The sequence below is a fragment of the Vidua chalybeata genome, chromosome 3, assembly GCF_026979565.1.
Source record: "Vidua chalybeata isolate OUT-0048 chromosome 3, bVidCha1 merged haplotype, whole genome shotgun sequence".
Lineage (NCBI taxonomy): Eukaryota > Metazoa > Chordata > Aves > Passeriformes > Viduidae > Vidua > Vidua chalybeata.
Window position 1 is genome coordinate 56611097 of NC_071532.1, and position 15896 is coordinate 56626992.

Below are 15896 nucleotides of genomic sequence, written 5' to 3' on the forward strand. Positions count from 1 at the left end.
CTGAGGAAGTTCTCAGGAATGTGGCTAAGTTGGCATTGGGATGTGCTGGCACGAGGGATTATGTCTCTTAAATTTATGCTGCTGCAGCTCAAGCAGAATCAGGACTGGAACCTCTTCCTAACCAAAGACCTCTAGAGTGAACCTGTGTTTAGTAGCCTGGATGTGATCCCAAATATGCAAAAAATTGCAGCCAATTCAACACTTTTTTCTCCCCTTAGTTTTGAAGTGTCAGGATCTGCTTATCTTGTTTAACTTAACTGTCTTCATAAATTAGTATTCCTTTACTCCCCCCTTCACCTGCCCAAGTGAACCATAGGTAGGTTCATGCATGTATCATGGGAACATTCACCTTTTGTTGTGCTTTCTGCTGGGAAAGAGGAGGGAGCATGGATGATAGACATGTCTCCCACAGACTGCTAATGCACTAAGCAGAAGTGGTCACTTCCCCAGAGGAAATGGTGTGGACATTGATGTGCCCTCCTCTTGGGAAGCCCCATGCTGCTATTTTCTCCCCCAAGCTGCAGGTGTACCACACTTTTGTGCAGTCTTGAGAGGGTTCCCCCAGCCCTGCAGACTCTGTACTGATCCTTCAGGCAGGTGCCAGTACTCCCTGTTGTCTTTTTCTACCCTTGAAATTGCCACGTGTCATTTCTCTTTTATAGCTCCCTAAAGCAGAAACACTTTCACTGGCGTGCTGCACTGCGGGATTGTTTTTATTCCTTTGAATGCACATGAAATTTAATTCACTTGCAACTATGAGTGTTTTCATTATTCCCCAAGATGAGAAAGATGGCTTCAGCTCTGCAGCCAGTGCCCCTGCCCAGCATGAGAGGAAGGGATGAACTGCTGGGATGTGAGGCAGTGAAATCCAGAGGAGAGCATCAGATACTGAAGCTGGGGAGATCCTTTCCCTCTGTCTCGTGAGAAACCCAAGCATTTTTCTTCCATGTGGGTTGAGAAATTGCATTTTGGCTATGTTTGCACTAACATCATAGCCCCTGAGGAGTGCTATGGCTTACATTTCAGGTCAGTTGAGGAGTGATGGGTGTCTTGGAGAAATGTGAGGTTGTCTGAAAGATCCTTTGTTGTGCATGCCCCAATAGAAAGCCTTTGAAATCGTGTCTGCATTTTCTTATACGTGTTTGCTATACTGCTTATTCTGCTGCACTCTTGGCTGCAAAACCTACAGTCTGTGTTGAATGTTCACAAACTGAAGTGCCAAAATAAGCACTGCCAAGATCAAGACAGTGGCTTAAATTGCACAAGATTTAAAGAAAACCAAAGAACTGCTGAGATCTTCTGCTTTGCTGTCCTCTGAGTCTCGGGACACACGTTTCTTAACTTTCCTCCACACCCTGGAGGTCTAGGGATTTAGAAGGGTGGTGTGGTTTATTCCTGTGTCTCCACTGCTTGCCTCTTACCAAAGAGGCATTTAGACCAGCGGGATTTTGCACTGCCCTTGTACCTGGCTAGACTGACTGTGCACACTCTGATCCCAGCTCTCACATTTATTCTTACATGAGGCACCAGCAGCCTTTGCCTGCAGCACCTCTGTAGTAGGATTCATTTCCTTTGGGGGTGTACAAGCACCTGGAAAGTGTCTGCTTTCCCTGGTTCCTCTTTAAACTTTAGACAAGCTTGTAATGAAAAATAACTTCTTCCACAGTGTACCACATGGTTGAGTGCTTAACTGCTATACTGGTAGCAGAGTTAACAGCAGCAACATCAAACAGTGTTTACACAGCGTCCCCTTTATTGCCTGGTCTTGATTTGCCTGGGGAGATGAGAGCTTGTGCTGACAGCTCATGTGCTTCTGGTCCCCAGCAAGACCTGTGCAGGCTGCTGAGCTCCCTCTGCCTGCTCTCTGCTGGATGGGACCTCTCTCCAGACTGCTTGTCCTGTGTCCCACCCTCCTAAGGCACATGGCTGCTGGGTCATGTAGCTCTGGAAATGGTGAACTCTCCTCCCAGGTTCCCTAGAGCTGCTGTCTGGGGTGTCATATAAGGGCTTTTCTCCTACTCAGTTTCTGCAAATATGTGTTTAAACTTCAGCATGTTTTGTACTGTTCACAGCACTTTCAGGATGGTTAAAATCTCTCTGGGTTAAATTGTACCTTTCTCAAGCAGCAGTCACTGTACCTCACTCTCATTGAACTTGTAACCTCTGGCCTATTGTTAGCTTTTCATAAATGACAACTGTGCAGTGGGACACAGCAGCTTTTCCCATGTGCCAGGTTGGGTTGTGTACCCCGGCTGTGTCGCATCTCTGTGCTGTGGTGACAGCTGAGCACTCTTCAGTGCCTCTGAAATCAGCCTGCATATGTCTCCATTTTGGTATAGATGCTTGCATTTGGCAGGTCTGTATTTAAAGCAAATAGTCTTAAGGAGTGGAGAAGCAAGGAAAAGTGGAAGAAAGACCCAAGCCATGTAGCAATTGTGTGCTTTAAACAGAGACCTTTTCCTAAACAAAGAGAAATTGTTAGTTACATCAAATGTAATACTGAAATCCAGTGGTAAGGAAGGCTGTCCAAGCTTCTCCTCATCCTGGAAGAACACATAAAATGAACATCCAAATTTAACTATGTACACATTAAAAAGTGGTCTGGAGAAGTGTGCATTTTAAATCAACCCTCTTCGGTGAATAACTCAGTCATCAAATCAGCTCTTCATTAAACAGAGTAAATTACTCTTTGAGGACTGTGGAGTGTATTCATATTTCACAGTTCCAGTGCAGCTATTCCACTATTACATAGTTATTAAGTCCTCTTGGGCATCCTGCAATGATCCTAGTTCCAGCAAATCTTTCTGACTGTTGTATTCTTCCTGCACTAAACTGATTATTTTTCCATTGGAGGAGTTGGTTGTTCTTAATATATACATTTGCTGTAAAATAAGAGGCCACTCTTCAAATGGTTATTTGTCATGTTTACTGTAGAGCTGACTGCAATATTTTGGATGAAACTTTTTTTTGGGAAAAAGTGCAGGACTGCTGGAGCTGCAATGTTAGTGTTTCCGTGTCTCTAAAAAACAAATACAAAAATAAGAGAAATTGAATAGTCAACATAATTTGTTTTGGTATTCTGTTATGAAGTGCTTAATCCCTTCTTTAATCCCTTCTTTCAGAGTGGTGTCCTTGGAAGAGTGTACAGAAGGGTTTAGCTGGAATCAGGAAATAACAACTGAGTGTGCCTTAAAATTCCCACAATGGAAAGCAGCAAATGTAACTGGCAAAACATGCTGCCGTGCATGTTTTGTGGTACCAGAGAACAGCCCAAGCCCTCCCACCCGTCTCACCAGCCCTCTCAGAGCCCCTGGATGCTCCTGCTGCTGAGGGAAGGGAGTGTGGAGCAGCACCCAGTTCCCAAGCCTAGCACCCATCCTGCAGCCTGAGAAGTAGCCAGGCTTCATGTTCTCAGCCTCAGGAAGACAGCCTTTAATTTTGCCTTTGCTGCTGAGATCTTGGGGCAGGTCTGAGAGCACAGCAGGATACAGGCTGTAGCCAGATGGATGGAGAGCTGGATTTAGATGCTGTAACTCCTGCTGGGTACTGTCTTGCTTCATGTGGCAGCCCCATGGAAGCACCTAACAGCATCAGAATCTGCCCCTGCATGAGTAACTGAGCTGCACTTTCGCACAGTCTGCGTGTCTTTCCCTTTCATCACCTTTTGAAGCCATGCCGAGCTCGGTGACATAATTGTGTGGTCTTTAGCCCGGGATGCATTGCAGATGGCCCTCAGCTCGCGCTCCAAGAGGCTGCAGTAGTGTGAAGCTGACAGCAATCCTCAGCCAAGCAATGACTTGGCTGAGGGCTCGCTGCACTTTGCAGGAGTGGGTGCTCTGGGTTATGTGTGGCTGCATCAGCTGAGCTTTGTGTCAGCCTCTGTCCCAGCTGTGCCATTGGTCTCATGTTTCTGGTCTCCCAAAGCAGAGGGGCTACAAACAATTTAAAACCAAATGTAAGTGATGGAAATGCTCCATTTGGCTTTGCTGCTCTGAGACTTCAGGCTGATTTCAGGTTGCATGTATTTGCAATATATGTATTTGATAAGTGTCTAAGATTATGTTACTAGGGAAGTGAGTGGGGATCACAAGGTCTGGTTTCATTCAAAAGTCTAAGACAGACTTTGAAAGTGGTGTCTCACCTTTCCTGAGCTCCACTGGCCCTGTTTTAATAACGAGTTGAATGTTTTTTTCTTTGAAAAAGTGACATCTCACCTTTGAAAGTGACATCTCACCTTTCCTGAGCTCTACTGGCCCTGTTTTAAAAATGGGCTGAATGTTTTTTCCATGCTGCAGTGCTGAAGAACTGCCCAAGCTAAGACTCTACTCTCTTCTGCTTGAAATTTTCCAAACAAGAAGTAATGACTGATGTCTTGTGAATTGCCCAGTTGCCCAAAGCTGAATACACGCAGAAGCAAAATTGCTGTCCTTACAAAGTCAAAAGAAAATGAAATTAACCAGAAAAGCTGTTCTGTGATAGCACAGCAACAGTATTGAAAACCTAGAAAGTCTAAACCTTAAACAGCAATATTAGCAAGCCAAGTTTCCATGCTAGATGTGTACAGTGATGTATTATTTTGTTTGCAATGCAGTGATTGCTCTGCCAGGGCACTAAACTCCTTTTCTTCACTCGTAATGGCTACTGTAAGTCAAGCTGATCCTCCAGGAGCCTGACTCCATGCTTAAATGAGAATCAGGCTCAGTGGGCACTGTACGTGTTTTCATGAAAGCCATTCCCAAGTCAGAGCTGCTGGGTTTCAGTTGCTGAGCACAAATTTATTGCCACAAGATGTCTCACACCATACGTGCTCCTCATCTGCCCTCCCAGCAAGTGAGGCCCCAGTGCAGTTATGACATGCCCCTTGGAAATGCTGATTGCTGAGGGCCAGACACCTCTGCTAACACACTTTCTTTCATCTGCAAAACACCTGTTTAAATTACCCTCAGGGTGGGATGATGAGTAGTATGAGACACTGTGGGATTCTAGTTGTGTTTGGTATCACATCGTGCAGGTTGGGCTGGAAACCTGCAGTTGATGACGTGACGTGGGAATGGGAATGAGTGTGAAACCTTGGAGGGATGGAAACTGATTTCAGACCACTTCCTAAGTGAAATTAAAAGAGAAATGGCTTGGAACTGGCTTAAGTCTTCCCTTGTGGTGGTGACAAGCCAGCTGTCCCACGTTATGCTAGCACAGGGTAGTCACAGGCAGTGTGGTGTGGCCACAGTTGTGCCTGTACAGTGCACAGTGGGAGTGTGTCTGGGAGAGGATGGTATCCACATTCCCACTGGGAGTGGAGGGAAGGAACTGTCATGTGTGTGTCAACAGAGGGAAGGGAGAAGGAAATACAAGAAAAAACAAGATTTTTTTTCCTAACACCAGCAGGGAGATAGGAAGGATTCAGCCCAGTGGAGAGAGCTGAAGTGAGAGCTCAGATAACTGATGGACCTTGGGGTCTGGTGGATAGAAGCATCAGAGTATCTGATGAGTTAGTATGGATGTTTCTGAAAGAAGATGGTGTGTTTGAAGATGGAGGAGTTAATTTTAGCACATGCCTACTGTTCTATCTGTTGCTTTCCTTTGGGAGAAGCACGATTTTTCTTAGGACTGGACACTTACAGAACAAGCTGCTAGTAATTGTAGTGAGGGTGGCAGAAACAGACCCTATGAATCCTAACATAAGAGCCTCATAAAATTAGACATAGAGTTTGCAAGATTTTTGCCAACATGAAATGAACCCTTTGGGTTTTTCAGCAGTTGGACCTTTTGCAAATATATTTTTTCTCTGCTTGTGCTGTATAAATACATTCTAAAACCCCCAAACTTTTGTTATGCTTGCAAGTAGTCCCCATAAAAACTGAGAAGGAAAATAGTGAAACTTCAAAATGCTTGTAGGAGCTTTTGAGTAATTTGGGGCCTCTTTGTATGGAAGGAAATCACTGTGTTTCAGGAAGCTTTGCAGCTTCAGCAAAATGTTTATGCTCCTGAATAGTAGCAGATGGCCAACCCACAAAAGGTTAGCAAGTTGCTTAAGTTACTTGTAAAATAGTGCAAATTTCCTTGCCTTGCTCTTAGCAGCCAGCCTTGGTTTGAGGGATCCAAGCTCGAACCTTGTCTCTGCTGTTGCTGCAGGGATGCTTCCCCAGCACTGGCCACACAGAACACCCAGATTCAGGCTGCCCATTGCCCTGTTGGGTAACCTGTCCTTGCCATGCAGATCTAGTCAAAGCCCTGTGAAAGTAGAGGATACCACTGCCACAGAAGTAAGGGCTGGTTTTCATCAGAGGCTCAAGTTTGAAGAGAGAGGGAATTATTTTTCATCACAACATCATTATAGGTCACCAGCATTGGTGATGGGTGGGTCAGAGCTCACAAGCAAAGCGGGCAGTGCTGGGCGGGTGTTTTGGTACTAGAAAGCTTCATTCCTCTGAACTGTACCGCAGCCAGCTTGGTGTCACAGGTCACCTAGCAGCAGTCAGAGTGGGCTGCATCAATACACCCTTCCACTGCATCCTTCCTTCCAAATCTCCTACTTTGGGTGTTCAAACACCAACATGAATAGCATAAAGTAGGAGTCCATGTACATTGGTACGTAGATCTAGCAGGCTGCTAGTTAGGGCATGTTAAAGACTCTGGAAGTCCTTCCTGAGACTTGCTCTCCTGATTTTTGCAGAGGCTTTGTTAACAGGAAGGATTGATTTTCTTCTTCCCCAGAGGCTCATCTTGCTGTACATCCCACTGGTCAGGGATATTCTATGCTCTGTGGGGAGAAGCTGCAAGTCTTGAACCTCAACACTGGAGACCTAACCAATGTAGATATGTGTATTTTCAGTTCTAGATGTCCCTGGGTTAACCCAAGGAAGATGGCATAGATTCTCTTTTACAAACCTGCAGAGCTGTCACTGCATCTTTTTTATATGTTCAGATTATTTTCAAGGTTATTAATTGGGCAAAATCTTCGCCAACTGTCCCAGTACTTGACAAGTCATGATGAGGCGAATCCAAGTGGCTGCTGCCGTGTGTCTCAGATGTATCTGCTCAGCTATGATAGAACTGCTTATAATGTGTGAAACAGCTCAGCTTCATGTCAGCATGAAGACATTGCTTTGAATATGACTGCAGAAAGTTGCTCTTTGGAAAAGAAATTAAATAAGAAAGTAATTTATCAGTAGTGAAGATCTGTGCCTATCTGAGCCCAACCTAATACAGAGCTCCTAAAAATAGTGATCATAGTATTCTGTCCATTTATCTAGGATTTATGAGTTTTGCACTTTGGGAGCCCTAGAGCGTGCACCACCAGCTTCCCTTTTACAGTACAAAGCTACATGTGTAGATTTGGAAAAAAACTTTTGTAATAAATAATGTGGAATAAAGTTAGTTAGAAGAATCAGAGTGGGTCTTACTTCAAGACATGAATCGTGAACAGTTTCTTATTAGAGCTATATAAATACTATTTTAGTGGTTTTTATTTTCATTTTCCATTAAGAGGAAGCAGCAAAGACTATGTTATTTTAAGATTTACGTTTTCCAGTCTGTGTAAAGTAACTTAATCTCTGAGAGCTGCTAATGAAAGAGCAGACACTAATGTTGAGCCTGAGTTTTGTTCTTAGCAAACCTGAACCTTGGGAAACTAACTTTTCTGATTTATAAAAGGTTTGGAAATGTGAAACAAAAATGAAGAGTTTTAGATTTTATTTTCCTTCAATGCATGATGAAACTTGAATTCCTACTCTCTGACTTTGTGAGTCTGAGGCATTTTTGGCAGTTTCAAATGGAAAGTTGAACATGCACTTCAACTAAAGATGGAATGGAAAGACTTTACATAAGCATATGAATCTCCAGTAGATTAAAAAATCTGTGCTATTTCACTGGGTAAGGGAGAAAATTTATCTATATTGAAGTTGTTTTGGAAAGAAATGTAAATCAACCATCCCAAATGTAAGTAGGATCCTTGAGGATGATTTGGTTAAGTCTGTGATATGCGTAAAGGAATGAACTAAAAGCAGAAACACAGCATTCAGATTACCAATGCTTTGGATTCAAACCCAATCTTCATTTCAGAAGTATCCTACTGATCATCTTTTTCCCATTTTTTTTTTAATAAGTGAAAATCAATTTTCTGAAATTTTCAAAATCCTAGATTTCTGAATAACAGTTGAAGCCATAAGGTTTTTTTACTAGTTGTGGCTTGGTTAACACTTGTTGCTGTGCCCACAAATGACTGATGTAATCCATTTGCTGTGTTAAAGTGGCTGAGATTAACAGGCTTTTCAGGGGATGTGAAGGTGACTGAGGGTTGTCACTTTCCTCCCACAGCCCATCACAAAACAATACAGAGTAGGCTGTAGGCTACCATTTGTCTCCCGCTTTGAGGATGGGCCATGAAACATCCCAGCAACCAATAGCTGAGAGAAATTTGAAAGGAAATTGGGTATTTGGGTAGAAGAATTTAACTGATGATAAAAATCTCAGATAAATGAATAATATGAATAAAGCATGCGAAGCTTTGTGCTTTGTGGATGTTGGTAACCACTGCCTGATGAGGTTTGAGTGAAAGCTGGTGCAGAAGGAGAGCTGTGCTTCCTCCTGTGACTTCCCGTAAGCCTAGTCCATATCCTCCATCAGGATAATTACATACAATGTTTTCTTCAGCCTTTAAGTGAGCAGGGCCTCATTCTTCACTTGAGCGCTTCTATAACATGCCACTGGTTTTAATGAGATTGCACGGATGTGAAAGGAGAGCAGACTGAGGTTCATAAGAAATGATCCAGGTGCACAGCATAAAGATGCTGCCACGGTTTAGTTAGCCTCCTAATGAGCAGTGCAATTTTAATGGGTGTGTGTTTTCCTTACTGGAGATCTATGGCCATAGCTGTGGGGAGCAGGACAGAGGTTGGCTCACAGAAGCGCATGCTCTGGCTCTGACTTGTGTCCCCTGCCAAGCCACTTCAAAGCTTCCTCAGGCTGTGGGCACAGGGGGAGGGAGCAGTGGTGGAGGGGATGCCTGGCAGCCTAGAAACAATACTCTCTTTTTTTACTACCTCACCTGCAGGCATCCTCTGAGGTCCAGCTAGAGGGAAATAAGCTGTCTCATCTGCAACCTGTGTGGGAGTGACAGTAAATGTGGGTAAGCTGCAGTGCAGTAACTCACACACCCAGGACCCATGTCCAGTCTGGGCAGAGCAGCATTGTGCAAGCTCCATGCTGGTGTCAGTGCTGGAGAGAAGGGCATTTGTGAGCTTGTAATCCTGCATCCTTCCTATCTAGCCATAGCTGTGTGGGCATCAACTGTGGTTCCAGTTTCACCTTCAACTTAAAGAAAGCTCTGCATGTATTTCCTTATGTGGAAATGAAACATTTCCTCAGTGGCAGCTTCACAGAATGTGAGAAAGCCACTGAGACTAAGTCACTCTGAGCAAATATTCTGTCTTATTCCAGGTTTTCATGAAGCCACCATAAACTTCAGTTAAATGGAGCAGTGCTACCAGCTGATGTTATTTTTTCCTACTGCCATGGTGGATTTTACCATATACATTTGTACCAGCAGTCAATTTTTTGTCCTAGAAACACATGTAGAGATTGTGTCTCAGATGTGGCAGCTCTCGGTGTGGGAGTCAGTATACTTTACAAGAGGGATAATATCCATCCTAGTGCAAGTTTTTTGTTGTCTTCATGCCACCTTCTGCTGTTGTCATGGTCAAACTTGCCAGATTGTTAGAGGAGAATAAGAGTGTTTTTGCTCATCACGGGTTGTGCAGCCAAAATCCTGCCTGGGTTCCAAGTGGCACTTAGAGTATCCCCACACCTCTGACAGCCTTTGAAATGTTTGAGGGACAAACAGGGGACTGGGGTAGTGGTGAACAAAGGGCAGCCCTGCTTTCCAGGAGCTTGCATGGAAGAGGCTGTTGAAACCCATGAGCTTGCCCCAAGCACCAGTGACAGATGGATGCATGAGGGCCCTTGGGTCTGCCCTCAGGAGCCATGGAGTTGCTTGGGGGGATCCTGCTGCCTTTGGAATCTCTCAGGGATTTCTTCTACCTTCTCCTGCAGTCAGAGAGAGAAATATGAACTGCTTAAAACCCACTTCTCCCCACTAAGGAGAGTGTTACCACTCGTGATACCAGTGGGCTTCTTCTGATTAAGCTGTGTTTCCAAGGCCAATGCTGTTAAAGGCCCCAGCCTTTGTAGAGGTGGCTGTGAAGAGAGTGTGAGGATGGTACAGGTGGAAGTCAGGGATGTCCCAGGGAAGATGTGGCTTCCACATATTCGGGACCATATTGTGGGTTTCTTTTCTGTGCTGTCCACTTCTCTTAAATGAACAGTCTGTTTTCAATACCTTCTTTGACAGCAAAAATATACATTAAAAAGTAGTATGAGTCAAGTGTCCCTAATTTTAAATAGGAAACTAACCAAAATTGTAGGTCTGTTAGCTTTGTGGCAATGTTATGTTTGCTCTTAACTTTCCTGACACAGTTTTGATGTAGTGTGTGCTTCATCTTAGACTGTTAGAAACAAAGAAGTTACCACAGTTTATAGTAAATAAAGAACATGAATATGAAAACAACAACAAAGTGTAGGTGAAAACAATGTGGTGACTACAGTCATGAACATGGTGTGGAAAGACACAGACTTTGAAGGGGGATGCTTTATTCCTGACAATGTCTTGCCATGGCATGAGTTGCTTGGTGTGGGCTCATTGTTCTAATTTTCTCAGGCAGGTTTCCTTCCTGTCACTGAACTTCTGACTAGGGCTAGAGGACAGCCTGTACAAGGATTATCTGCGGGAAAACAAGCTCAGTTCTAACTTTATCCTGTGCTTTTGTTGTGTTTGTGATTGCAGTCAGATTAAATTCAGACTGCACCATTTAAAGCAGCCTCAGGCTCTGATTTATCTCAGAAACAGGGCTTAAGATGTTGTAAGTTGATATTTGTGCTATTTCTACAATTGAGTGTCCAGTGAAGCCAAGAGATGAGAGTTTCTTGCACAGTAAGCAGAATCTGAGTGTCACAGGAGCTGCCAGTTGAGACAGCCAGGAGTCTCATGAGGCAGTGTGGTGTCAGCACTGGGAAACCTCAGGTGCATTTCAGTAGAGAAGTACTAATATGCCCTTTATCCTGCAGATGAGGAGTTGAAGGGGTGTATATGGAATCATTTGGGTCAACGGCTTTATCAGATCTATTGACAGCTCAAGCTATCCCTCCTTGTTGATGTAAAAGAAATAGGTGAGCTTTGCTATAAACTTGTTTTTCTGTAAAATCAGTGAGTCCCCCTTCTTGCAAATCAAATTTCCAGTGACAGGCCTGATGAAGTAGAGGTTTCCACTGAAGTCAGGGAGCTTCAGGTCAAACTAGAGTACCACAGGCATCCAGTCCTTCCTTACAGTCTTCCATTTTTAAGTTTAGAAAAGGTTAGACTTGAAGTCAGTAAAAAAAGAGTGAAAGGATACCTGTATTAACATTTGAAACGTAGTCAAATAGCATAGATATGATTTTTATTTGCTATCAAAAACTTAAGGGCTGTAAGCCTAATTCTGCTAATGGTACCACCTAATCCTCAGACTGTTTTCTGGACTCTTAAGGAACAGCTGGAGTCAGAATTATGACTCTGTCCTGCATAGGAAAAAAATGTCCTTATGTTGTCAGTATTTTGGCAGTATCTCTGGCTGACACGGTTAAGCCATGTAAAAGAGAACAATCCACCAGAAACAAAATTATTTTCACCAGATGAAGAACTTCAAAGACTTCAAATGTAAGGAAGCTAATATTATCAGGACCTTGAAAGATGCATTGATGAGAATCAAAAAGAAAAATAGATTAATATAAATCTGAGTTACTATTAGACAGCCAGGTGGAGGAAATGTATCTAGACAAAGGGATACTTTGAGTGACAGGTTTAAAAGCCACCTTTCAGTGCTGGTTTTGGAGTAGCTGGTTTTAAAAACACTTCCGAAATGGGTCTGCCAAATGTTCAACTTTTTCTGTATTTTACTTATTAGGGAATTGGGAATAATTAAAGTTTTTATGACATACAAAGTACATTCTTCATAAATGCTGCTCTCTTTTCTGTTAGCGATTGAGGAGTTTATTTTAGAAGGGTCACACCCCTACATACTGTTCCTGATTTACAGAGTGTGCTATATTCATCCATATCCATCTCACTGCCTGATGTTTGGAAGCTTTCAGGAGGCCTGCTGCTGGAATAGGTTTCATGTTTTGCACTCCAAGAAGTGGCTGCCTAGTTGAGCAGTGGGCTGTAATTCTCCAGGAGCTGAAACAGTGGCCTGATGTAAACCATGTGTTTTGGAGCCCAGGCCATGCACATTAGTGTGGGTGGCAACAAGGAGACCCAGGGCCAGAGCTCTGCAGCCAGGAGAGCTTGAAGACCACCTGCTCAGTTCTTCTGGACTGTCAGGGGTTTCTGTCCTCTCATTGGACCTAAAGGAGCAATGGCTTGGTCCCTCTACCTCTGGAGCGGGGGGTAGATTTCAAATTAAGTTGGAGACAAAGTGTGCTACCAAGGCTTCAGCTGGGAACTAGGAAGGTTTAAGCTGTGAGAGAGTGAAGAGCTTTGAATGCAGTCTTGAATCAAAGAACTCAAAGGCATGTGATGAGGGATATATTTAAGTGCTCATGAGACTGATATCAGTCTCCAAGTGACAATTATAAGTGAAAAACGTATGCAGTAGTGGCACAGCTATGTAAAATAAACCAAGGGGTCTGTTTATAAGGCATAGATATCCACAGAATCTCTTGTGAAGAATGTGGAAAGAGAAAGATGGAAAATGCAAGTTTTAAAATTATAACAGTGGTGTTCTGAGAGCTGTATGGCTCAGAATGGATGGCTTTTGCTGTTGCAGCTCTGGGCCCAGATGGAGGAACTGTTTCCATAAATTTTTGTTGCTTGGTTAATGCATGCAGCAAAGCACAGCTTACTGAGTCTCAGTTCTCCCTTGCCAAGTGTCATGATTTTACCCCCTTTTCATGCTGACTGGAGACATTATCCATATCTTTGTAGCTGTCATTTTCGAGGGAACCACAGGTGGGCCCTAATTCATCCCTGCATTTCTCTGTGTGATACATTGTTGGTTTTCTCTGGAAGCTTCAACTGACTAACCCTTGCCCAGGTATATGCTATGGATGGTTGCACTGATACAAATGATGCTTTTCCATCATCTGTGATGTCTGTTTAAGCCAACCAGTCACACCTACAAGGCAGAAGGGTTAGAAGGCAGCTTTGTCCTCATGGTGACTGGCAAGAGAATGTCCTGCCAAGGAATGTGCACAACCACATACCTGTTGTCCATACCTCACATGTGGGTGCAGTGACTGTGCACTTCATCTGTTCTGATGCTGGAGTTCTTTGTAGTGCCTGGTGAACAACATGGTCACTGATGATGTAATGCATTTTAAAGGTTTTGGCTGTATAAATACACTAACAGATGTAGATGAGTGACTTCATGATTAGGGCAAGATACCAAGGGTGCAGTCTTCAGGGAGAACAGACAATTACAGCCCAATAAGTTAATGGAAAGGAGTCCCCCCAGCTCAGCCTGTGGGTGAAGCCAGTAATGGTGAGGGCAACCCCGTGCCTTTGCCAGCTGGTTTCACCTGCTCTGTCCCCACAAGGAACCCCCTAAGCTGTTGTCACTCCAGTACTACCTTTCCTCCAACTCAGTGAACAGGCAGGTGTTGGACAACACCCTGAAAGGGCACTTGCAGATCAAGGCCATGGCTGCAGTGTGCTCTGACAGCCTTTGTGAGGTTCCTGGGGGCCTTTGCACAGTAGTTTGATCACTGGAGAAGACCAGATGTGAGGCATCCAAAACCAGTGAGTGTGAGAGACAGACATTGCCCAGCCTCAGAGGGCTCCCTTCAGAGGTCATTGATGCAGAAGGAAGCCTGTGCATTGATGTCAATGGGAGAATGTGAAGCCTTCAATAACTCACTGTTGGTTTTTCCTAAGTCGTAATACACGTGTTAATCGTGTAGAATTACATTCCTGACTTTGAAAAGTGCCCTGATCCACTGTGCTTAGCATTCAGAGGGCTCTTCAAAGGGAGCGCTGGAAGCTTCTGTTGACGCTGTCAATTTAAAGAATGTCCTCCGGATGCCAGGTAGCTCCTCTACAGATCTATAATGAATCATTTTCCTTAAATCAGACATTACCGCTGGATACTGGTCCTCTGCCCAAAGCTCCTGACCGGAGCCCAGTGAATTATGGCACAGATTCCATTGTGCTTTGCAGGAACTAAAGCGTTCCAGTCCCTGCTTTCTGCGCCAAGCAGAAGTGTGTGGAAATGTGCTAAGTTTTTTTTTTTTTTTCCTGCAAGAAACAAAGGATTTTTATGTTGCTTGCTTCTACTGCTTTAACTGATTATCTTATTTCCAGGAGGAGATCTGATGTTGAGTGTATAAATTAGTGGCATTACAAGAGTTGATCAGCCCTCACAGGGACAAGTTTAACAGTTCATTTTAAAATGCTAGGGGACCCACCGACCCAGTAAGCCTCAGGGTGGATTTGTTTTTCCATTTCAGTTCTACTTTCTCTGGTCATACACTTAGGCTTTTTACACATGTTAACTGCTGCACTACTCTGAAGATCCCCACTAGAGCTCTTGTTCTGCTCTGTGCCAGGGCAGGTCTGAAAGAAATCATTGAGCCTAGAGTCTTGTGCATTTAGATCAGTCAGCACATTGCAGTTCAGAAGGCCACATCAGCACTGTTTGAACTGGCTCACCCACTGCAGGAAATATCTTTGCAGAGTGAACTCTTCTTGGGATGGCCCCAGTCCAGCCCTCATTGAAGATGGTGAATTGCTCACATTTTCTTAACCGAGCTTGGGTCATCAACTTAGAAAAAAAACTTATCAAAAAAAATCCAGTAACACTTAGCCAAAGTGACATGGGACATTAATTTTTGGGTGGAAAACAACTATCTTCCTGTGATACTGTGTTTGTCCTCTTTCTTCTTTTCTGCTGATGTGGCTTGGGGATAGCTGTGTGGTGACAGGTAACAGAGTATGTGAAGGTGAGGAGGAGAGCAGCCACCCCTGTGTGGATTGCTGGATGAGAATCGTGAGATGTTTTCTTTCCCCTTTGCTTTTCAGTTATGGTAAAATGACATTTTCCTTTTCCTGTTCATGAATAATCAACAAAGGTTGAAAGCCTTAAAATGCACAAAGGACTGCAGAGCTTAGATGCCTGGCTTCACTGGTAAAGCTCTGCTTTCACCTTGTCAAATACACTCTGTTTCATAATCTATTTCAAATTTGGTGAAAAAATAAGGTGGTGTATCTGAATTGCCCCAACCCTTAAAGCCAATATACAAAGTGATTTACCTACTGGAAGATAGTAAAGCACCATATGGAAACCAGCACATGTTGGGGGCATGAAGAAGAAAGAGCTGATCATGTTGCAAAGGATTTTTGAAAACAATAATTTTTTCCTGGTGAAGGTCAGGCCACGATGCAGCCAGGACATGAACACTGCCATGTGAGTGTGGGGCTTTACTCTTTGACTTTCCTGGTGCTTTCTGCAGGACTGACATTCCTCAGTCTTTCTGTACCCCTGGGCAGAATCCTGTCTTGGTTTCACAAGCTGCCCAAAAAGGGCACCTGTAGAGTTGCCTTAGGATGTGTTTGCCATGTGTGTCCTGAAATTGAGTGTCACCACTCAAGCAGTTGCATCTAGGAATGGCCAGTACAATAGGTTTTACGCATGTGAATGTTTTACAAAGAGTCTTACCTCACAAATGGAATTAAATTTAGAATTGCCAGCTAAGGAATTGAAATATAGTCTCTTTTTTCCTGTTCTTTAATTAACTATCCTTTTCTGCTACAAGTACAGCTGCCATCTTCATGGAGGTAGGGCTTGGACACTTATGGAAATGCATAGTAT

The 15896-nt window shown here is 43.7% G+C and overlaps 1 protein-coding gene across 2 annotated transcripts in view; it reads left to right on the forward strand.

Annotated features, from left to right (window-relative positions):
* Positions 1–15896, forward strand: part of FNDC1 (fibronectin type III domain containing 1) — a 63806-nt gene that overhangs the window by 3323 nt on the left and 44587 nt on the right. The window contains exon 1 of one of the 2 annotated variants that reach the window (XM_053939132.1): positions 3944–3955. The exons of the other annotated variant lie outside the window; for it this stretch is intronic. The gene's annotated coding sequence lies outside the window, so the exon portion shown is untranslated. Of the gene's footprint in view, positions 1–3943; positions 3956–15896 lie in introns of those variants that run through there. 2 annotated transcript variants of the gene reach the window in all.